The sequence below is a fragment of the Petromyzon marinus genome, chromosome 34 (genome assembly GCF_048934315.1).
Source record: "Petromyzon marinus isolate PM22_M1 ecotype Great Lakes invasive population chromosome 34, UKy_Petmar_22M1.pri1.0, whole genome shotgun sequence".
Classification (NCBI taxonomy): Eukaryota; Metazoa; Chordata; class Hyperoartia; order Petromyzontiformes; family Petromyzontidae; genus Petromyzon; species Petromyzon marinus.
In genome coordinates, this window is record NC_133700.1 from 10,962,081 (window position 1) to 10,986,696 (window position 24,616).

At 49.5% G+C, this 24,616-nt stretch overlaps 1 long non-coding RNA gene across 1 annotated transcript; it reads right to left on the bottom strand.

Moving 5' to 3' along the window:
- Positions 1-2,514: 2,514 nt before the first annotated feature.
- LOC142929781 (uncharacterized) lies at positions 2,515-12,644 on the bottom strand. Its single transcript, XR_012945940.1, has 2 exons — positions 12,500-12,644; positions 2,515-4,644 (listed from the first exon to the last, which is right to left on the bottom strand). It is a non-coding gene; the product is annotated as an uncharacterized LOC142929781 (long non-coding RNA).
- Between the last annotated feature and the right edge of the window lie 11,972 nt (positions 12,645-24,616).

Here is a 24,616-nt window from a genome sequence, read left to right on the forward strand (position 1 = left end):
CCCCAGGTGGTACCGACCAATCTCCTTGGCTTACGGGGCTATCCCTTTGCTGCTCTTCCAGTGGCACCGAGACATCATCTCCATGCGAGTCGGGGAAATGCGAGGCGAAGAGCGCGCCGTTCGCTTGCCTCCCCGCCACGCCCGCCTCCTTCCTCCCCAGTAAACGTTCAATCCCTTCTGGGGGGGCCCCTTTCAAAGGAAAGAGGCGACCGGCTCTGGCACGTCACGCGCCTGTCTTTTCCACAGGGCTGTTGCTGTCCGCTCGCATCACAGACGCACGGTTTTCTTAGAAGCGGAATATAATCAGAATCTCATTTTAAATTTAAACAACAAAAAACCGAGCCAGATCATCCAGCAGCGTCGCGCACGGGAGTATTCAGAGGCCGCTTGACTGCAAAGCAGTTATTTTTTTTTAATCCGTTCTGGATTCTAATTAGTGAAGGATCTTTGAGAGATATTTAGGTTCTAATCATTTTCCTGCTGGATGTTATACGTTATTCTGAGGTCCTTTGGGTTTTCATGGTCTCATTTTAGGTAATTGCATGCTATTTCAATTCAAACCCAGTTCGAAGGTTAAGTGGTTATAATAATACTCCAGTATAAGCTTAGCTATTGAGACCTAAAAAAAACCCACCCACGCTAAAGACACACCAACGCTATATTTTAGGAACCTGTGTCTTAGTCTTTTTTTAATGACAGAATCACCCCCATTAGGTGCGCGTCTTCAATGTCACAACAGTGCTCTCTCCCTCCCTCTCTCTCTCTTCCCTTCGTAAAGTGGTCAGAGACCGCAACTTCTATCTGACGGCGTGACTCTTTGAACTTGTCACAAGAAAGCGAGGAGACCTCTGATCGCGGCGCCTCATAGCTCATTCCCTTTGTTCTCGCCACGCCATCGAAGAGTTACACGGCAAGCAAAGGTCGGCAAGGTCAAGCGTATTCGGCGCATCGATCTGACCCCTCGTGATCATTAATGCGGCAGCTGCCACATCCGCGCGCTAATGCAGAGCTATTGAATGATTATAATTACGCACAGGGAAACAGGTCGTCCGTTCGATTCTATCTCCCGGCGCGGCAGATAAAACGATGGGGGCAAGTTTACTTTTTATTTTGTTAAACACAATTCTCAACAACCTCTGCACACCCAGCAGTACCCTAAGTAGGAAACAAAAACCGCGACTGGTCGATCGGCAGGTCGCGCGTGGTGGGGGTAACGCCTGGATGTCTCACACCTCTTCCAAGGCGTCTGGTCAGCGTGGAAGGACGAGAGCGGCATTCCCTTCTACCAGCCGTGGCGCGAGGTAGCTATTGCAGGGCCGCGCCTCTACCAATTGCTGCTCCGTAGCTCTCCCGCGCTAACGCCATTCGCGCAGAGAAGCCGCCACGTGCACGAGCAGGCGAGGGAGCAGCAACAGCGGCGGCGTGGGGGCCTCAACTCGGCGACACGTGGACGTTGCGCGGTGCGCCGGGGCTCTCCGAGGATCCAGGGAGGATTCGTGCGAGTTTTTTTTTTCAAATTGAAATTGAAAGCCCGCAGGGGGAGGCGGTGGCAGCGGGCGGGCGGGGGGGGTGTGAGTCATCTTGTCACGGGACCCCTTCAGGAGATGCACAGACGCACTCAGAGGATGACTTCATGGCCCGAATGTCTGTGTCGCTTGACCCCCCCCCACCATCAACCCCGCCACACCGCCCGATCCCAGAGTATATCTCAGTGATGGTGCTGGCCCATTGGGGCTTTAAGAAGACATTGTTATTGGGATGGGGGAGGGAGCTCCTCTTTCAATTGGTGACACATTCGTGAGATGACAGAAGCGATACAGTCACGACATAGAGATGTAGCGAGGAGCGAGGTGAGAGAAATAAAGCTTTGGGGGGGGGAGTTGACCACGTAAGTATAAATGTGTCGTTAACCCATCACCACCCGACACTGCCAATTAGTAAGGTTTGTCACGTAAACAAAACGTGGCAATTAGTTACTACTTCAGCACACCGGTATGTTGGAGAGTAAACCCACAACATTTACAATTTGAGTACTGTGACGTTTCGCTGGGTGATTATAACCAGGATAATATTAATAGCGACAGTCGACGTGTTAGACTGAGCTGAGAAAAATATGGAAACGTAGTGGGGTTACAACATTAAAATACAGACAAGGTAGAAGGGAGAGAGAGAGAGAGATCTTATTAACTTTTTTTACGTAAATCCTCTTGTAATGTTTACTCGGATGTGAAATTGAACTGATCATTGATATACCCCTATCTCTGTTTGGCTTGCTTGCTTTGCTAAAACGCTTGTTCTCTGACCCATGCGGTAATGCAGAGAAATAGCATCATTGGATGAGATGGCATTTTACAATAATAGTGCAATCTGTAATCTTTATTTAAATGCCACGTGATTTACGGCTCTTCATGACACATGACAAATGCAACTAATTGACGTTGCGTACTTGCGTATATTGGGTCAGATAAATACGGGCCACGAGACTTTAAAATAAACGGAGACGAAGCAAAACGATGCAGAGATATCGTGAATTCCTTCATTATTATTTTTTTACAAATAAAAGTCTGCGGCCGCGTGCTGCTGCGTGGGGAGTGTCTCCCCACTTTCATTTTCTCGATACATTGCTTTAGTTTGGCTTTCGGAGCCTGTGGCATTCACACCGAATCATCAGCAACCCGAAACCTGCTCTGGTGGTGACTTAGGCAACTTGCAGTGAGACGCAGCTCTTAAATACACATATTGTACAGGATAATTAAGAGTTGATCATTGGTTCGGTTTATAATTGGATTTTTTTTGTGCCGGGCAGGCAGATCGGTTCCAATGCTCGAATAGACACAAATCACGCACTGCGTGTGATTGAAATTCAGATCGGACAAAACCGATTAACAAATCGAAAAACGTAAAAAAAAATAACATTAAATAGTCACGAAACGATTCAAGTGTAGAGTGTTAAATTCATCTTCGTGCATCCAGGTGAAAACTCGAGAGACCGGGGATAGAGTCTCATTTGCAAGAGTGACCCGGGTCACGAAAATGACAAAGGCGATGTGACAGTGAAAACACAAAGTGCAAGCATCAGCTCACGTGCAGCAGCTCAATGGGCTGTGGTGTTGCGAGGTGGTGACAGCTCGAGAAGGCCTTCAATCCAGCAGTGGAGAGATCACGGCTCACAAATAACGGCACGTGGCAGGAGTGCATCACGTCATTGATCAATGTCGATTTGTTCATCTACGAGGTTACACGCAACGAATGGCGCCTATTAGAATCGACCGTTCTTTATTCAATTCGTGTCTGTCGCACGTAATGTGCTTCGCCATCACCCCCTTTGGCCGGGCTACATTGAGTGCAACATTAAACAAAACAATATTAATCGATTATTCAACAAAATCTCCGAGCCTGCATCGCGACAATTCATCGAATCGCGCGGGGTAGGGAGAGGGCGATGGGCGGGTAGTCCTTCGAGCACACTTTGTGTGCAGCATTTGTCAGTAAACAGGATTCGTTGGTGGTGGTGGTGGTTTGTGGTGGTAATGGTGGTGGTGATGCTGCGGTGTTGCCAACGCTGCTCAAGCACAATGAACAAAGCAACTCGACACATTTATAAACAACACAGTGACCTTCAAATAATAGACTGTATATAATCGGTGACGTTTTTGGCCAGTGGCCCTTCTCATAGGACGCACATGATTAAAACGGCTGATGTGATGTATGCGCTATAGAGATGCATGAGCTATGAAGAAGGGCCATTGCCCGAAACGTCACCTAGTTATATATTTATTCTGTTAATGCAACACAGTGTTATTGACGAACGAGTTGAGTATTTTGTAGGTAGCTGCTTAAACAAAGTTCGTGGAAATCATCGGTTCCCTTCAATCCCGTTATGGGGGTTTATCGACCTAAAAATTGCCATTTCAAATTCTCTTTCTCGCGAGTGTCATTGTTTGTCTGTGCCGTAAAAGACACAACATATATCATAGATGGCTCTTTTCATATTCAGAGCATGACTAATGGCTGCCAATGTTGTTGTTGTTGTCGTCCTTTCCCTGGCACCGACATCGGGCCTCGATCACGCGGCGTCTTCCCAGTCCAAGCCGCTCCTCAAACGAAACTTCCTCCAACAAAACCTGACGGCGGTGAGGATGCATGTACCCCATAGATTATTTAGAACTGCTTTCGCGCAGTACGTAGCCGACCGTGCTCATCGGAGGCGCGGTGCCTTGCCGTGATGATGATGATAATGATGTCGTTGTTGTTGTTGATGTGGGTGCCACGGTGGCGAGAGGTTGACTACCTCGCCTCGTGTACAGGAGGTCGTGGCTTCAAATCTGACGCCTGCTGTGTTGGAGTTTTGGATGTTTTCCCCATGATCGCGTGGACTTCTCTCTGAGACCTCCGGTTTTCCTCTCCACATTTAGAATCAACATCACGCAATCATTTGTGGGCAGTTCGCTTCTAAAAAAAGAGCTATATAGCTCCAGTGGGCCTTGCCTGCTCAAATAAAAAAAAATGTTTCGTGGTTGCATCGTGCACGGCCCTTCATGAAGCCACTGCAGGTCGTAGAGAGGCCTCTCAAGCACCTGCCCGGCCCCGCAGGGGTTGTTTGACCATACTTCACCACGCCGGGTCAGTATAGGACGGTGAAGACTTGGAGCATAGACGTATGGGGGGGGGGGGGGGGTAAAAAAAACACAAAGAATGCGTTTGCGCAGGCAGAAAAAATAAAAAGAGAGATAAATACAACCCAATAATAAACGTTGACTTGTTTGACACCACAAACGGGCGGACGAGAACGGGCAAAGTGACAACTGTCCGATAATTTCGGGGCCGTCCATAAATGACGTCACGCACCTATGGGGGGTGGGGGGGGGGGGTCAGACATTTGTGACGATGTGTGACGAGGGGGGGGGGTTGAGAAATGTGACGTCACGTATAAATGCGCAACTTTAAATAAATATAAACGTTTTAATAAATGTTTTCTACTACAACATCAGAGTGCTGCGCCACATTAAATACGCACTACAATGGCAATAGTTTAAAGCGATTTGAAGCATGTTTTATTTTCAAAATGGAAATATGGTTTTGGGGGGGGGGCAGAGCTTTGTGACGTCATATTTGAGGGGGGGGGGGAGGTCTGACTCTTTGTGACGCCGTGTGACGAGAGGGGGGGGGGGGTAAAAAATCGTCCAAAATCGTGTGACGTCATTTATGGACGGCCCCTTATGACCGGTAAGAAAGACCAACTTTTGCGCCCGTCCATGAGTAACGTTTTTTTTTTTGCGAGAAAGTCATCTCCACCTCACCCCACCCCCACCCGTCCCACCTCAGGTAATTTAGAATCAAGATGCGTTTAGATGGTTTTGATTATTTGGCTGCCATACATTTGCACACGATAGGCCACTTCGTTGAGCTCATCACTTGGGATAGCCAGGTCGCTTCTGAAAATGAAAGCTAATATCTCAGTGAGCTTTACCTGGTCAAATAAAAATACACGTTTTTAAGTTATTTGCTTTTTAAGCGATCTGCTTAGCTGTCCTATACTTTGCACTCCCGTCGTGGGTTGTATTGTTTGTTGTTGTTATTTTCTGACCAGGCCCGGACTGGAAATATGTGAAAAAAAGATATTTTAAGCTCATCGGATTCCTCCAGTATACATAAAGACTCCGATTCTGACTTCAACACACACACACACACACGGGGCTGGCTCCTTTAAACGGCGCGCGAGACGCTGCCCGTTTGATGAGGCGAGGGCCCATCGTCCCGTGACGCCCGTCACACGTGTCATCTCTCCGAAGCGTTTCATGACCTCACCGTTTCCCTGAGCACCGCGGTCAGCTGCTGTCACGGCGCTGTGCGTGAGGAAGGGGGGGGGTGCAAGGGGTTGGGGGGGGGGGCAAGCCGAGGTGGGGGGGGGGGGAGTGTAAGCCTCACGAACAACCGCGTGACGACTATAAACGAGGAAGATTCCTCTCCCCGCAGAGCAGCGGGCGACCTTTTGAGAAGGCCGGCTCGCTGTGACGCCGCTACGTGACATTCGTTGCGATGCGGTGTCAGCTTCTGTGAGTCCACTGCTGGATGAGTCCCTTCCGACGACGTGATGAGTGGCCACGTTTGTGCCTAGCTGTGTTCGGCAACTCACACGAGTACAACTCTGTTCAACAGTAACGTTCTACGCGTACAGCCAGCCACTTTTGCTAACCCACTTCTGGATGAAGGCCTCCAGACATGCTTGTATTTTATAATTTTGTCATTCCACTGCCGGATGAAGCCTCACACCCCCTCCACCCCCCCAAGTGATCGCCATCCGCCACGGTGCTACTCTTTAGAAACTGTTTTTTTTACGTTTCCTTTACTTGTCCCCCACCTCCCGCACCTCCGATTAGCACGGTTGGCTACGTACGGTGCGACAAAAGTTCAACATACAAAAGACAAATATCCCCCTTATAGCCATAACAGACTTTTGGGGCAAGTGTCGTGAGTGAACACCTATGAAGGCCGGCACGGCACACGAGGGGACCGGTGGCCAGCACCACGCCCGGCCGCCTTTGTCCACCTAGTGGCGATGTTTACACATCGCACCAGGTACTCAGTTGAGGCTGAGTCGACCTAGGGGAGGCCCAGGACTGGTTCAGATTATCGTTCAACATACATACACATACATACATGCACACGAGCCGATTACATCGCTCCATCTCCACTGTGAACATTCTCTCGGCTAGTTCCCTTATTTGGCCGTCACTTGAAAGTGATTATAATAATAGGTTTTTTCCCCTTTTTTCTGGCAACAAAACTGAAACCTTTTTACAAGGATTCATGTCTGCATTAACCACAATACCTGCAGTCAAAATGAAAACAAAAAACATACTATGATAATATATGCATTGTCCTTGAAACTGATTGGTCCACACCAAGGGAGGGCTTTCTTTTGAGCCTCGACCCAATTGGTGCTCGACCAGATGACGCCTTTTGGTGCTCGACCAGACGCCTTTTGGCGTCATCTGGTCGAGCACCAATTGGGTCGAGGCTCAAAAGAAAGCCGTCCCTTGGTGTGGACCAATCAGTTTCAAGGACAATGCATATATTATCATAGTGTGTTTTTTGTTTGCATTTTGACTGCAGGTATTGTGGTTAATGCAGACATGAATCGTAAAAAAAGGTTTCAGTTTTATTGCCAGAAAAAGGGGAAAAACCCTATTATTACATTTTGGTACTGGTAAAGGAGGTCTAATGATGTTGGAAGTGATTCTTAAGCAACTGGCAATCATTCCTTCTCGGGAGCGATCCAGCCCAGTATATTATCACTCGATAATTATAGTTGCTCAATAATCAGCCGGTTAATCATTCCGTCGAATTGTGATTATGTTATAGGCAAGGGGTGATGTGGCGACTCAGCGGTTCGCGCACTGCCATATGAACTCGGCAACCTCGGTTGTATTCCAGCCCATGGCTAGCATACGTAGGTGGCGAGTGATATCTGAACCTGTCCTGGGCCCTCCCATTCGCCAGCCTACACTGAGCAGCATGGGTGAAGTATGGTGTAACGACCACTGTGGCTGACATGGCATGTCGGGGCCTTCATCTAGCAGCGTAATTAATGAGGGTGCAAAAACTAAAACAAAGAACCATCTCCGCATGCTTTGAGATGTCAAGATGACATTTTCATTCGCTTATGAAGTGCACGCGATCTTGTTATCTCTCTCTCTGCCTCTTCAACTTAGAGAGAGTGCTTACATTTGTTACGTTTAGTGTGTGTGTACTGTATGTGCGTTGAACTTCTTTCGCACCTTACGTAGCCAACCGTGCTAATCGGAGGCGCGGCAATCGGGGACGTGTATATATCAGTCAGTCACGTGTCTTACGTTTAACCAGATGTACAACCGATTGAATGTCTCATTGCAAGGAGGGTTCTGGTGGGACCCTGCAGTCGCACAGTCACTCCAGACGCACGTGTTCTGTCTGGAATGAAGAGGCGCGGTAGTTATAGGTCACGCACATCTCTTATGCGTCGCGCTCACGGTCACAAAATGTCAAATGGGAGTGCACACGCAGTGCGAGTCCACGTACGTGCATCTGAAAACGCGGTCCTCAAAAATAAAAACAAATTAAAGCCAGGCTGTACAATATCGGCGAACAACGCCGTGTTCTTTCGCAGGCAAATCACGCAGACGAACGCCACCTCTGATTGAGAACCAAACCCATTACCTTACACGACACCGCCTAATGTTTTCGGAGAAACCCATCGCTCACGCACGCCGCAACGCTTTGCTCGTTGTTTTTTTTTCTCTCTCTCTCTCTGTCTCGGATCAAATCAATTTTTCGGGCTTACTGTACGCAAACATTTGCTACATTTCCTTTGCGCGTACATATCCCGCGTAACCCTCGGGCCTAGTAAAACAAAAAAAATCCACCCCCACTCCAAAGAAACATCCGACGAACCATTAGAGCATCACTTATGAAAGCCCCGATGCATTTGGAAATTCCGCACGTCAGCTGCAGACGTAATTAGCGCTGGGCTGTCTGTCTCACCCCGCGCAGAGAGCCCTTCCCCGGACCGAGCCCACCAATGAACTATGTCCCTACAAATGCAAAGTGAAATTCTGGCGGCGGGCCCAGAACCCATTTTTTTTTTCGCTTTGCGCGTGGAGATGCGCGCGGTCCCGTAGCCGCCTCGTCGCAGCGCGATGCATTTACGCTCACGGCGCATAATTCGGTGCGCGTGGGCTTCCTCCGCCGCCCTCCCATCACCCCACCACGGCATACGCGCGGCTGCGGTGGCGGGCCTCCCGACGGGGAAACTTTGCGCCGTGCCCCACGCCGGCTCCAAGCGCCTCCTTGCCACGTCGGGAGGGGGGAATGGCGAACGGACAGAGCTCATGGCCCAGAGGGCCCGGGCAGGCGACAGTGGCCGTGGATTTCGCGATGCGTGTCACGGTCGAGAAGATTTGAGGAGGCCCGTGCCTTCGATTTGTTTTTGGGTAGTTTGGGGGTGGGTTGATCAACGTTGTTCTAAGTTGGAGATGAAAATGAGTTGTGGGTGGAGGGGGGGGTGAATTGATGATCGGAATTGATGAGGTGGAGATACAGGCTAGTATCTCTTCTTGGTGAAGTGTCCTGCTCGAAGCCCGCTCAATGTTCTTAACCGGAAATATGATATCTCGAATGTACCTTTGGTCGAGACTAACGCCAGAATGGCAGGCAAAGAGGTGGTTGGGGGGACGTGCTGCGAGGTTCCATAAACTGTGCAGATGGAGCACTCGAAGCAGCTCGGGGGATTGATGCCTCGCGAGACAGTGAGAGGTGGTGACGGCAGGGCCTTCATCCAGCAATGAATAGATCATGGCTTATGATGATGACGACGACGACGACGACGGTGTATCCTGGTTGCCCGGAGACTCACTTCACCACCCAGATCTTACCGTGCAAGACCTGATGATAGAGTACAAGAGCCATGCATCGTGATCCGATACCACCAGGTAATAACGGCTGGTACCACCTATAAATTAATCTACCTTACCAAATATGATCATCAATTCGTGTTCTTGCGGCACGTCTGGGGTCACAGTGTAGTCAGATATTGCTCGGCACCTCTCGATGTTGGATAAAGGTTAAAGGCGCAGCCCTGAAATTGCTTGCAAGCGCCGCTGCTTGCGGAAGGGCCTCCACTCGAGGGAGCTCCAGAGAGACCCACACTTAACCCCGCCACGCGCCGACCTGGGGGCACTTGCCCCACTGTTTCAGAAAGTAGCTGCTGCGCCTGGACATCTAATTGAGCCGGCGGCGTGTGGATCGTGTGTGCTGACACTGCGGTAATATCCCGAGCAATAACTGGTGGTGTTGAGGGTCATGAACCATTGTGTATCTGTGCGCTGCTATGTGTGCCGGGCGTGGTGCAGGCCACCCACCACCACCCCTCGCGTGTCGATTGACCTGTACTGCGTCGCGCAGCATTGACAAGAGGGCATGTGTCTGGTGCATGCACTTGCACTTATCCACGGGTCAAGGAGGCTGCTGTTCTCGTGGTGGTGGTGCCGGTGGTGGTGGTGCCGGCGGTGGTGATAGGGACAGTGAGGGGGTCACGGGAGTTCGGGGGGCTTAAGCCAGCAGAAATAGAGCAGGGCTGGAGCATCCCCCAAGCGAGGCTCGCGGTCCGCCAGGGAGGCCAGGCTAGAGTGAGAGAGGCCACGGAATCCGCCTGATCAGCCGTGATGTGACGAGCCTCCGGGGGAGGGCAGGTGAGCTCAAGGTGTGAGTGGGGCAAGATGTGAGCCAGCCGAGGTGTGGGAGTGAGCACAGCACTGGTCTGGACTCTGTCATCATACATTATCGGCCATCATCCTTTCGAGCCACGATGTTGCGCAACCCCACCTACATTCCTTTAAAAGTAGAATTACTTATTTAGCCTGCGTATGCTCACTGATCCATGGTCGGCACCAATGAGAAGTGAACCCCAAAACTGAATGATGAACAAAAAATGAACACAGACAAACTGCTGATGCATGGGTTAGTGATGAAGACATCGAGTGTGCAGGCGGTGCAACTGCACAAGAGTCCATGGCTTGGCGGGGCACAGACACCGGGCCTACGGAGAGAGGGCGAAATTGGATAAGGGGGGCCCATTTCAATTTCATGCACCAGGGCCCCATCCTACGCCACTGGTTAGGGTCAAAAGTAAGGCTAGTACTGGTAGATATTTTAGTTATTTGGTTAATGTGTTTGGGAAGGCTAGTACGAGTGGCTGGTTGGCTAATTAACATAATGTCAAGTTCATGTTAGGTTCAGTGGCACAGTAGATGGAGTCGTCGTGCAGTGGTTTAGCGCACTGTGCTCTGAAACCTGTGAGCCGAATTCAATTTCCAGCCACAGCTCCCATCTGTGGTAAGTGATATAGGAAGCAGGCCTAGAGACTGCTCTTCACGAACCCGCACACGATGCAGTATCGTCAAACAACCCCGATGATGACTGACATGTTATGGGGAGGCTTTCATCCAACAGAGGCTTGACAAAGGGCTGTAAACTATGCTGTAGTGTTATTTTAGGGTCCACGGAGGGATAGCACTCTTGGATGATTGGTTAGTTGGTTCACGTAGGGCTCAGAGGCGCATCTACAGCAGACACTTCCCAAGGAGAGTTTGTCAAGATATTCCAAGCTTTTTAAATACAACCCTACATTAATACTAAAACATTGAATGCATTACCTCTGGTAAACATCAGTAAACATCCCTTTGGTACACCACTGCTAGGGCTGGATTCTACCTGGCTCGTGTAAGCTTTGAACTGTATGTATGTTGAATTTCTTTCGCACCGTACGTAGCCAACCGCGCTAATGCGGAGGTATCTTTACCCACGAAGTGCTTGCCCTTTCTCCACCTTCTAAGTCACATCTCCAGTCTTTAATTAAAGTTTTTTTTTTGCCCTGTGCCACCTCTCTCTATGACATTTCATTGCGCCGGACCGGAGACATTTCACCCGTGGCTATCGCTCGGAGGGGTGGGGGGGGGAAGTAACGATGATAAACCTCGTCATTTTAAAAGGTTTTTACTTAGTTGGTTCGCTCACACTGTCTAAGTAAAGAAATTGGCACCGCTAAGGCTGTGCAGCCTCAAGTGGTACCCGAATTACCGTGACTCCCGGGGTCACGATATTCATTCCGAAACCCTAGCAGATGACCAGAAGCGGAACATACTGTCGTGGCCATATATTTAAAAAAATAACGTACGCAGGTATTTAAAAATGTAAACCTTTGGACATATAAACAAAACACCAGGCACCTCTCAAGTGCCACCCTGCCAAGTCCGTAGACCAAGTCGTGTGCCGTGTTTACCCTTATATTTACCTGCTCCCGCGCTGTATTATCAACTGGCTTTGTTTGCAAAAGACAACGTATGGCCCCCGAAGGGCGTGCAGCTAGGGTGCCACTAAAAAATTCAAGTTTTGTTATTTCCAAGGTCACGTCGCCTGGTTGTATTCGATTGCCCGTTAAACCGGAGCATTGGGTTTAAAGACAATACCTCAATATTTACCGGTTGCTCGGCGGAGTGGAATAATGCAACGCAGTCAATACGGTAGAGAGGCACAGACACAGAGACGAGGAGGAGGATCCATAGACAGCTGAAAATATTAACCAATTAGGGCAGTGTTTTTCACTGATTTTCAGAGTGGGGCCACTTTCGCCGATAAGACACACATTTGAAACCATTGGGGGGTTTGACAGCAGCACGATGATGATGATGGGGGTGTATTCACTCTTTATTTATTGTCGTGGGCCGCGCGAGAGGCCACCAGGGGGCATGTAATGAAGAACACTGGATTAGATCATTACATTTGCAGGAGTTGACTTTCACACCGAAAGTAACAATCTTGATTTGAAGCTTTCGTGACCGCAGGAATTAATACTCTTTGGTTCTTTCGCGACTTTTTCTATCTACGTGACTTTACCGACAGAACCAAAGAGTAGAAGTAACAATGTTAGAGCAGAGTGTGATCATGGAAAACCGAAACTTACGTTTTGCAAATGAATGTCGAGTGGCACCCGAGCGCACACGTAGAGCTGTTGCTTTTTATTCCACTGCTGGATGAGGGCCCCCCTGCGCCGTACAAGTTGTGAGGTTTATCTGCCCATACTTCACCACGCTGGTCACTGCGGGTTGATGAAGGCATAGAGAGCATAGAAAGAGGTGCATGCAAGTACTGTACAACAACGGACTTTGTTACTCTGGCCCTCTGCTGCCCACCACGCCCACCCAGTTTAAAATCGAGTCATTGATTATTTAACATGTTCTTTATCCCTACATGCAAATATGCACACACGTCAACATAGTCCATGGGCCACAGAAGGAACTGGCACGACCTAAGATAGCAAAACGTCATTCGTACCAATTTAATTTATACGGCGAATACAAGTGATTCAGAATCTTTCATTATCGTGGAGAAATTCGATTGACCATGAAGCTCGTTTCACAGATGTCCAGTGAATTGCTTAACAAGCACTCACTTCAACCGGTGGCCACATCAGTCACTGTTTTTGGCCACATAAGGAAACCAGAACCACTAAAGTTACGCCACCTCAAATGGCACCGACAAACGGAATTTCTGGCCACCCGCTATGGCATCTGAATGAATGTTGTGGTCTGTGAGCCACAGCACACACATACAGAATACATATACACATATCTTGTTCCACTTGCGGGAGCCATACCTGAGCGGCACCAACTTATTTACATGGTCAGGGCGGGTTACATAAACGCTACCGGTTTGGCCTCATTGAATGCTTGTGGCAGTGGTGTTGTGGCAAGCTAGCCCTGATCCTGCTCACTAACGTGTGACCTCTGGCACACTGACGGCTTTGGGAGAGGCTGTGCCGTGACTGCCACCTCGCGGGGGCGTTCTTCACTCGCTTGCCTTCCGCCACGGCCCAGACCAAGCGGAGCCCTCGACGAGGATTTCGCGGGGCGACCCTCCCCCTCCTCCTACTGAACTGGCTTGTCGTACAGAGACAAAGTTCCCCCGTATAGCCTTCAAATGCTGTTGGGGCAACTGCTGTTAGCGTACACACACGCACGCACGACAGCATTTGCGTTTGTAGGGAAGATCATCGTCAGCCATGATCAATCCACTGCTGAATTAAGGCCTCCACAAGCCGTCGCTTATCTTTCACGGTCCTGCGATGCGACTATCGACCTAGAGCCTGCACATGAGCTGATCTCATTGCTCCATCTCCACCGTGGACGTCGTTTCAGGTGCGTTCCCTCCCTTGGCTGTGACTCCATCGTTAGGTTCGACCACCGACCATCATTCCCACTCGCGGGGTGCCCTGCCTGAGCCCTCTTTTCTTCAGTCAATGACGCCTCTAACTCGCGTGTATGCTCTCTGATCCATTCCTTCCCCTTTAAGTTTCTCTGTGTGCGGTATTTGTCACGTTTCAGCCTCTCCTTGCATATTTCCACACTTTTAAAGGTACGCTAGGACATTCCACGTTCCTTTGATGGGGCCCCGTTTATCTATAGAATGGACACTGTCGATCTTCCAGCTTGTGAAAACAAGAAGGATTACAACGGTACGTGAACCCACTTGCTATGCTGTCATCTCCTGGCCACCCTAGTTTAACGTGTTGACACATCTCTGTGATCCACCAATCCTTGCCTCCAAAGCACTGGATAACAGGTGTTGGCTAAGGCTGATCAACATACGAACACCTCGCCAGATATTCATTTAGTGGCGAGACGACCGATAGAGATGACCACATTTGGTTCAATCATTTTCTCTCAACATGCTAATAATGAAAGCCCAAATGAGCTGAACTTTCAAACTATTGCTACAAATTCAAGTTGGGTTTCTTTCTCGGAGCCGGGGGAGTTCAAGTGGTGGCACAGCCGTTTGCGCACCGCTAAACCAATGGGGTTGATCCCCTGCCACGGCTAACATCAGTGGCGTGTGATATCTGAACCGCGCCTGTGCAAGTCTCTTCTCCGCCAAATCGCGCTGGGCGGCGCGGTGCAAGTACGGCCACACAACCGCCCATGACTGGCACGGCGTGCGGAGGAGGCCTTCATCCAGTGGTGGATTGCCCAAGGTGCTCGTTTCACGAGTACATATTTCATTCAATTTTCACAGTCAACGTGTCAGCTGTACGGCTGTGAGCACACTGGCCGAACACGCGTGCGTGCGTGACTACAACCACCCCGGTCTGTGTTGTTGACGATGATGCTCAAGATGCCCTCGCCCCCCCCCCCCCCCAGCGTTCGTGCGATGGTTGTGAGCAGTCCGCGGAAGCCAAGAGGGCAATCACCGCGAAGCTTTGGCAATTCCGCGCTCGTTGCGCGAGGTGGCGTGCGAGCACGCACGCCACCACGCGGCACACTCGCGGCTGCGTGGAGGCAGCCACTGGTTAAATGACAACCTCCAGTGGCCAGTGTGGACACAAGGTGAGGGCTGTCCACCCATGCGTGGTGACTACAGGACAGGAGATTTAAGATGTGAATGTCCTCAGCGGTATTTTGACTCTTTAAAAAAATATAAGCCATGTGTCATTCGACGCTGTTGCCCCAGACACATATTTGCCCGGATGTACGACTTCTGAAATATAGCTGGTGCTTAACTTCAGCAGGAACAAACCAGAGCCCTGTTCCGGGAACTATTTCAGAACGTCGCATCCACATCATCTAAATCACACTGAGAGCGATGGTGAGTCCATGCATTTGGGTTTATTAAACCTGTCCGTTTGATTATAGGAATACTTGGTGCAATAATATAGGATTACCGTGAATAGGCGTGCCTTGTACTTTATTAGAGATCCGTGAAAACTAACTTAATCACTCATCAGATTCCTCCAGTATAAATAAATATTTTGCTTCTAGTGGTAGTGCCTTACGCCGATAATCCCGACTCCGAGACAGCCTCGCAGCGTTCCGAAACACCTCGAGTGAGAAATGAAGCGCCGAGTCACAACACCTTTTGCGCGCGATCTCTGCCCGTACTTTGTTAAATTCAAAGCGAGCGGGCGTGAGGGCAGGCGACTTGAACACAAGGGGCGCGGTTTGACAGCTGCTGCTGCTGCTGCTCTAGCGGTGAGAGTCTTTGAGAGGCGCTGAGCGTTTTGGATCCAACTGTTGTCTCCCTTCACGTCGACAGACATCGCCTTGATGCCGGAGTGCACAAGCCTCGCCGCGACGGGGCAAGCCATCTGTCGCTCTACGGTCGCGACAACCGCGGTGGGGGAGAGCTTTTGTCGAATTCATTCCGAGAGAAATAATGATTCGCCTCTCTCGTTGTGTTACCATTGCGCGTCCGTGACCGCGGCATGCGGACGTGGAATTTCTCACTTTCACATCCTGCGGAACTGTGCGTAAAGTGACCTAGAGTGAAAATAAAAGATATGCAGTCTGTTCTCCTATAAGGCCCGTGTTGTTTTCATAACGCGAATTGGATGAAACGCGATGAACGTATTATCGGGAACACATTTTGTATAACGCGGACGCGAATTAGATACAACGCGATCGAGCGAACGGAACAACGTCGCGCGAGTCAGAGCAAGCCGTTGTAGCGTTATCACACAAAGCAGTGGGATACTGCTGGATACTTCCAGACGCTCCCCACGCGCCTCAGTCTTTGTTCAGCCTGCGTACGCATCTCACGCGTTATCGCGGACCGTGCTTTACGCTGTATTGTACATTGTTTATTATAACACGACTTTCACATAGCGTAGTGTTCTTCGGGAATGCAACTACTGCGTTATAGGAGAACAAACTGTACATTATCTACACACTTCTGTTTACTGTTGGGTGAGGGTGTCCCCCATACTTGCATCGGTCATGCAGGTTGTCTGACCATACTCCACCATATTCAATGGTCAATGTGGTTTGGTGAATGGGGGGGTGGAGAGGCAGGATAGGTTCAGCTGTCACTCACCACGGATGTTATAGCTGTGGCCAGGAATCAAACTCAGGTTCAGAGCACTGAGTGCTAACCACTGCACCACCGCCGCCGCCACTCACAGGAGAACAGACATGGGCAGAGTGCTCGACTCCCACTCTCCCTCCCCCTATGATTGCATTCAAGATGTCATTGAACAATCAATTGTATTAATTTAAAACACTGGGGGCTTGGGTTGTCGCCTTGTTGGGGTAGAGAGAAGCTTGTGTGCCTCCATGACTCAGAGAGCAAAGCCGGCGGAAGCCTGAGGCCCCAGTAGGTCCAACCATGCTGGACTGGTCAAAGGGTAGAGGGCAGACAAAATCGACAACCCCTGGGCCTCCAGGTTGGGGGCTGGGCGTCTGGCTAACAACCCCACCCCGGAAAAAAAACTTAATTGTTATGGGAACTGCAACAAGAACATATTTAGTACCGAACCACCAGGAGGCACCTAGCCACGAAACTGGCAGAATGACCCTCTCCAATCAAAGCCCTCAGAGCGACATTGGAAGTGTGAAAGGGCGTCTCCTGGATCCAAAGCACAGCATCACGATTGGAGCCCGGAACGTACGTTCCATGTGCCAGACGTCCAAGACGGCCCAAGTTGTGCATGAGATGAAACGACGCCCCATTCAAGGCCAACTAACGACCATGGGCCTTGTCTTGGGGTGAAGCAGAGAAAGCTGCTCAAAGACCGTCCGGCATGGCGTGGGGCTTGTTGCGGCCTTGTGCTCCACAGGGAGCGAAGAGGAGTGAGACAATGAACAACGGAGGGGTGACAAGGGCCCATTGCACACAACAAAGAGTCCACGAAGCCGGGCGAGATATCTCCCTTGCTGGTACCACAAGAGGTGGCTCAACTTTAGTGGTCACGGCTTCTTGATGTGACCAACAAGAGTGAATTACTCCGTGATCACCGCTTCAAAACGGTGAGGGGGGTTATCAAATGCTCTGCTCCACTTGGCCGTATCAATAAGACGTTGGCACCTCAGCTGGTGCCAATGTCTGCTCTCGGCTCATGGACAGATACGGGGAATTAACAAGCGTCGACTCCTCCACGTGTGAATTGATGCAAGCATCGATGGTGACTCGACGCATCGTTCCACCCCCTCAGGCAGGTAATTGTGAATTCAAGTAAGCCTCGCGTGGAGACGCGTATCTCTCGAAGCGCGTCCCCAGCTCCACGTCCGTTCTCGCAGCATAGCAAAACGTCACCCACGTTCATCATGAGCACCGTCTCGCGTGTGCGCACGTTGAACTTCTTTCGCGCCATACGTAGCCAACCGCGCTCATCGGTGGTGGGTTTGGAGGGGAATGACAGCTCGTACAGTAATACCCCGGTTTACGTCGGGGGGTGCGTTGCTGAAGTGTGCGGCGACGGATATCGAAGCGACGTAAAATGAAAGCGGTGGTGGCGGTGGTGACGGTGGTGGCGGTGGTGGCGGTGGCGGTGGTGGCGGTGGCGGTGGTGGCGGTGGTGGCGGTGGTGGTGGCGGTGGTGGTGCGACGGATAAGGGGAAAGGACGCACGACGAAGATGCAGTCAGCGGCGTGAATGTGTGGGGTTGAGGCGACGGAAATCAGGTATCGGTGTGAATAATAAAGTGACGACTTATTGGCGACATGACGTAAAATGGTTGAGACGTAAACAGGGTTTTTACCGTAACAGAAACAAATCTAAAGGAACTGACGTTTCAGACAATGGTCCTACAGTGAGGGGAAAAAAGTATTTGATCCCCTGCTGATTTTGTACGTTTGCCCACTGACAAAGAAATTATCAGTCTATAATTTTAATGGTAGGTTTATTTGAACAGTGAGAGACAGAATAATAACAAGAAAATCCAGAAAAACGCATGTCAATTTTTTTATAACTTGATTTGCATTTTAATGAGGAAAATAAGTATTTGGCCCCCTCTCAATCAGAGAGATTTCTGGCTCCCAGGTGTCTTTTATACAGATAACGAGCTGAGATTAGGAGCACACTCTTAAAGGGAGTGCTCCTAATCGCAGCTTGTTACCTGTATAAAAGACACCTGCCCACAGAAGCAATCAATCAATCAGATTCCAAACTCTCCGCCATGGCCAAGACCAAGGAGCTCTCCAAGGATGTCAGGGACAAGATTGTAGACCTACACAAGGCTGTAATGGGCTACAAGACCATTGCCAAGCAGCTTGGTGAGAAGGTGACAACAGTTGGTGCTATTATTCGCAAATGGAAGAAACACAAAAGAACTGTCAATCTTCCTCGGCCTGGGGCTCCATGCAAGATCTCACCTCGTGGATTTGCATTGATCATGAGAACGATGAAGAATCAGCCCAGAACTACACGGGAGGATCTTGTCAATGATCTCAAGGCAGCTCGGACCATAGTCTCCAAGAAAACAATTGGTAACACACTACGCCGTGAAGGACTGAAATCCTGCAGCGCCCGCAAGGTCCCCCTGCTCTGAATGATTCAGAGGACAACTGGGTGAAAGTGTTGTGGTCAGATGAGACCAAAATGGAGCTATTTGGCATCAACTCAACTCGCAGTGTTTGGAGGAGGAGGAATGCTGCCTATGACCCCAAGAACACCATCCCCACCGTCAAACATGGAGGTGTAAACATGCTTTGGGGGTGTTTTTCTGCTAAGGGGACAGGACAACTTCACCGCATCAAAGGGACGATGGATGGGGCCATGTACCGTCAAATCTTGGGTGAGAACCTCCTTCCCTCAGCCAGGGCATTGAAAATGGGTCGTGGATGGGTATTCCAGCATGACAAGGACCCAAAACACACGACCAAAGCAACAAAGGAGTGGCTCAAGAAGAAGCACATTAAGGTCCTGGAGTGGCCTAGCCAGTCTCCAGACCTTAATCCCATAGAAAATCTGTGGAGGGAGCTGAAGGTTAGAGTTGCCAAACGTCAGCCTCGAAACCTTAATAACTTGGAGAAGATCTGCAAAGAGGAGTGGCACAAAATCCCTCCTGAGATGTGTGCAAACCTGGTGGCCAAACGACAAGAAACGTCTGACCTCTGTGATTGCCAACAAGGGTTTTGCCACCAAGTACTAAGTCATGTTTTGCAGAGGGGTCAAATACTTATTTCCCTCATTAAAATGCAAATCAATGTATAACATTTTTGACATGCGTTTTTCTGGATTTTTTTGTTGTTATTCCGCCTCTCACTGTTCAAATAAACCTACCATTAAAATGATAGACTAATCATTTCTTTGTCAGTGGGCAAACGTACAAAATCAGCAGGGGATCAAATACTTTTTTTCCCTCACTGTACATCAGAGCACACGGAGATGGGGGTGGGGAGTAGAGAAATTGACAGACTTGTAGCTGGAGCTTGCGCTGTGCGGCTGCCGTTAGGAAATCACAATACGTTTGAGGAAGTGGGCAAATTAGCTTTGACACGTCATCGTTATTTTCAGTGAGTAACCATCAACTCTTAAACAAACCCTGAGAAAGTCAAAACAACGTTAGTTTCTATTTTTTTTACACAGTTGCAGCGCTCCCGGAACAAAAGGCCCACAACGGAGAAGCGACCAGCAACACGCAGCACTGCCAACATTGTAAATAGATGCGAGTGTAACGCTGCTTCTTGACATGAGCGAGGTTATCGCTAGAGCTCTGGAATGAACAGGCGATGGGAGGCAGAGGCCCAAGTTCTTGTGACCTGAAATGTAGTGGCAAGCTGATACACACCGAAAAGAAACCGGGACATCAAAATCACCCGGAGCGAACGCCGATGCAGTGCTCAGTCGATGTCAGCGACCTCTTATTTTGCCATCCCTCACGTGGCAGCCGTCGACGCAACACAAATACACAATATCTAGTAGGCTGACGTTTTGGGCGATGGCCCTTCTTCAGGGCAGAAAGAGAGGGCGGAGAGGCTGACCCGTAGCTGGAGGGAGGTTACTCTCTGCGGACCCTGAACATTTGAAGGAACTGTGTGACAAATGAACCAGCTTTGAGCTTGACATGGGAGCTGGGTTTTTTTTTTTTAACCCGGGCAGCAACTCTCATCAAGCAAACGCTGGGAGAGTTCAAACAAAGCAGGCACAACACAAGCTTTAATATTACAATCACCCGACGGGAATTTCAAACATTTAGTATTCGATATCCGAGGCCTCCACCCCCCCCTTCGGCACCGTGGCCGCCAATCCTCAGGTGCTGCCGTCGCGGCCACCGCCTCCTCCTCCTCCTCCTCCTCTCGCCAATCGCCACGGCAACGGTAACCGTGGGGACGACGCGGGGATGGGGCCCTCCACGGAGAGACTTTTATCTCAGATTGGATGGGCCGCCGGCGCCGAACGCCAACGACCCTCCTGTTACACATGAAAGGGGCGACACGGGTGCTCGGGGTGGGGCGGGATGACGCCCCCGGCCGCTGGCACGAAACGGCGCATTGCAGAAAATCGACCCCGCCACCACCACCACAACCACAACCACCACCACCACAATCACAACCACCACCACAACCACCACCGCCACAACCACCGCCACCACCACAACCACCGCCACCACCGCCACAACCACCGCCACCACCGCCACAACCACCGCCACCACCGCCACAACCACCACCACAACCACCGCCACCACCACCACAACCACCGCCACCACCACCCCTCCCGCCCTCCTGGCCGCGGTGATGATTTTTTTTCTTCTGTTCGCGACGCTTCGGCGACGCGCGCGCAACTGCGCCTCGTGTTACGCCGCATGGGGCACACAAACACACAAACACAACCACACAAACACACAAACACACAAACACACAAACACGCAAACACACAAACACACAAACACACAAACACAAACACACAAACACACAAACACACAAACACAACCACACAAACACAAACACACAAACACACAAACACGCAAACACACAAACACGCAAACACACAAACACAAACACACAAACACACAAACACACAAACACAACCACACAAACACACAAACACACAAACACGCAAACACACAAACACACAAACACACAAACACGCAAACACACAAACACAAACACACAAACACACAAACACGCAAACACACAAACACAAACACACAAACACACAAACACGCAAACACACAAACACGCAAACAGGCTAACACACAAACACGCAAACACACACACGCAAACACGCAAACACACAAACACAACCACACAAACACACAAACACACAAACACGCAAACACACAAACACACAAACACACAAACACACAAACACAACCACACAAACACAAACACACAAACACACAAACACGCAAACACACAAACACACAAACACACAAACACGCAAACACACAAACACAAACACACAAACACAACCACACAAACACACAAACACACAAACACGCAAACACACAAACACACAAACACACAAACACGCAAACACACAAACACAAACACGCAAACACACAAACACGCAAACACACAAACACAAACACACAAACACACAAACACACAAACACGCAAACACACAAACACGCAAACAGGCTAACACACAAACACGCAAACACACACACGCAAACACGCAAACACACAAACACGCAAACACACAAACACAACCACACAAACACACAAACACACAAACACAAACACACAAACACACAAACACGCAAACACACAAACACAAACACACAAACACACAAACACACAAACACGCAAACACACAAACACGCAAACAGGCTAACACACAAACACGCAAACACACAAACACACACGCAAACACGCAAACACACAAACACACAAACACGTAAACACACAAATACGAAAACACACAAACACACAAACACGCAAACACACAAACACGCAAACACACAAACACGCAAACACACAAACACACAAACACGCAAACACACAAACACGCAAACACACAAACACACAAACACGCAAACACACAAACACGTAAACACACAAACACACAAACACGTAAACACGCAAACACACAAACACGAAAACACACAAACACACAAACACGCAAACACACAAACACGTAAACACGCAAACACACAAACACGAAAACACACAAACACACAAACACGCAAACACACAAACACGTAAACACACAAACACACAAACACGTAAACACGCAAACACACAAACACGAAAACACACAAACACACAAACACGCAAACACACAAACACGTAAACACGCAAACACACAAACACGAAAACACACAAACACACAAACACGCAAACACACAAACACGTAAACACACAAACACACAAACACGTAAACACGCAAACACACAAACACGAAAACACACAAACACACAAACACGCAAACACACAAACACGCAAACACGCCGCCAGCGGCCTGGCTTGTCGAGACGTTATGCACACACACGCGCACGCGCGCGTGTGCGTGTGTGTGTATGTATGCTGAACTTCTTTTGCGCCGTACGTCGCCAAGCGTGCTCGTCGGAGGTTTCGTGTGGCTTAAGGTGGCCCCAGGGGAGGTTGCTCGGGTTGGTGTGGCTCGTGGAAGCGCGTCAAGATTCACCCTCTCACGTCACGAATCATCCCTGTGAAGGTTCTGTTGATTTGTTCTGTTGTTGTTCCGTCTTTACCGCCTCGTCCGCCACCGCTCTTGTTTCGTGAGCATTCCTCACTCGTCGAGAAAAGTGAACAAAACCATCTCCATCTCAGTCGCAAGTTCCAATCGGTTGACTTACACCGCCAAACTAAAGAACGGCCAATTCCGTGATTTTACGACCGCAAAGATGATCACCCCCCGCACCTCCCGCCACACATCTTTAACTTGGTCCTGAACGCGTGTGGGCCAGCTGTCGTGCAGCTAACCCACACGCGTGAGCCAGTGCCTGGCGCGTCAGGCAGGTCAACACACCGAGTGTGCATTACAAGCGCCGCGCACGCGTGGAGATTCAATGGGATAAACACGACCGCTGGAAACTGACTCATTGGGAACACAAGTTAGCCCCCCCACCCACCTACCCCCCACCACCACCCACCACACAGGAGGGAGAGCGGAAATTGCAGCAACCCCCTGTTGCAACATCCCCATTTTGTGCAATCCGAGTCCACAGGAACTTGCGCACCGGCGGACTGACGGGAGGCTACGTCTCCCGATCAATGTGGACACCTCGCCACTCCAAAATCAGAATCTTAGTATTTTTTTACCTGGAGAAATCCGATGACCCTATGAAGCTCTTTTTTTCTTACAGGTGTCCAGTAGAGATGCATTGGACTTTATTAGCGGTCTCACTGAATGCACGTGTTTCTCCACTGAACTGTTAATAAATGCGTCTGCTGTGTCTTCCGATAGTTTTATGACTTTGGGTGAGAAAAGTTTTCAACCGAAACACTTTAAAGGCACACTTTATATTTCTGTAAGTACTGGAATAAAATTATCATCTAATCACACTTTTACGTGAAGGCTTTCCCATGCCGCGTTAGTTATGGGATCGTTTGACCATACTTCACCATGCTGGTAAGTGTGGGTTGATGATGGAGAACCACAATTGGTTCAGATAAGCACTCGCCACTGATGTTAGCCGTGGACAGCAACTGATCTCGCGTTGCCGAGTTAATCGTCCAATGCATTGAGACTGTTGCCACCGCCGCTCCACCCCTGGTTTTTAAACGAGTCCACGTCAGTATTGTAGCACCCAACTGTTCTATAGACTTGCAGAGCACTCTCAATAGTCACAGAACAATGAGGACCACAATGCACCGATACAAAAAAAATCAAGATTAAACTACTCTAAAAGTGCCGTAAAATGTTGATTCAAGGGCCAAAATACAAAATGATGAAGTTGCTGTGTATCGACAGTCGCTAGTGAGACGGCTGACGCTGCATCTGGTGCTTCTGTGAGACAAACTGCAGTGGTTGCTGTTCTGTGTCTGCAACAAAGTCCTGCGGACACTGCCAGCGGCCATGCGGCCAGGCCACGTGTGGTCCATGGGCCACGTGGTCAGGACTCGTGAATGTTAAAAAAAATAAAACATCTTTTCTCATCTGTGGTCACCTGTCAATGATTTTCAAACTTACAAAATGTATGCTGGGTACATGGATCGTGTATTATCAGTCTTGAATTTCGAACGTCGTTCTGTTTGTTGAACCATCGGTTTAACTAATTTTGGTATCGTTTTTTTTTGTTATCACAAATATGGTGTTTTATGGAACGATGTTACTGTGCGTCACTTAAAAAGAACAAGGTGCTTGCAATATTTCCACCTTAAAAAACAGAAGTCCCCCCCCC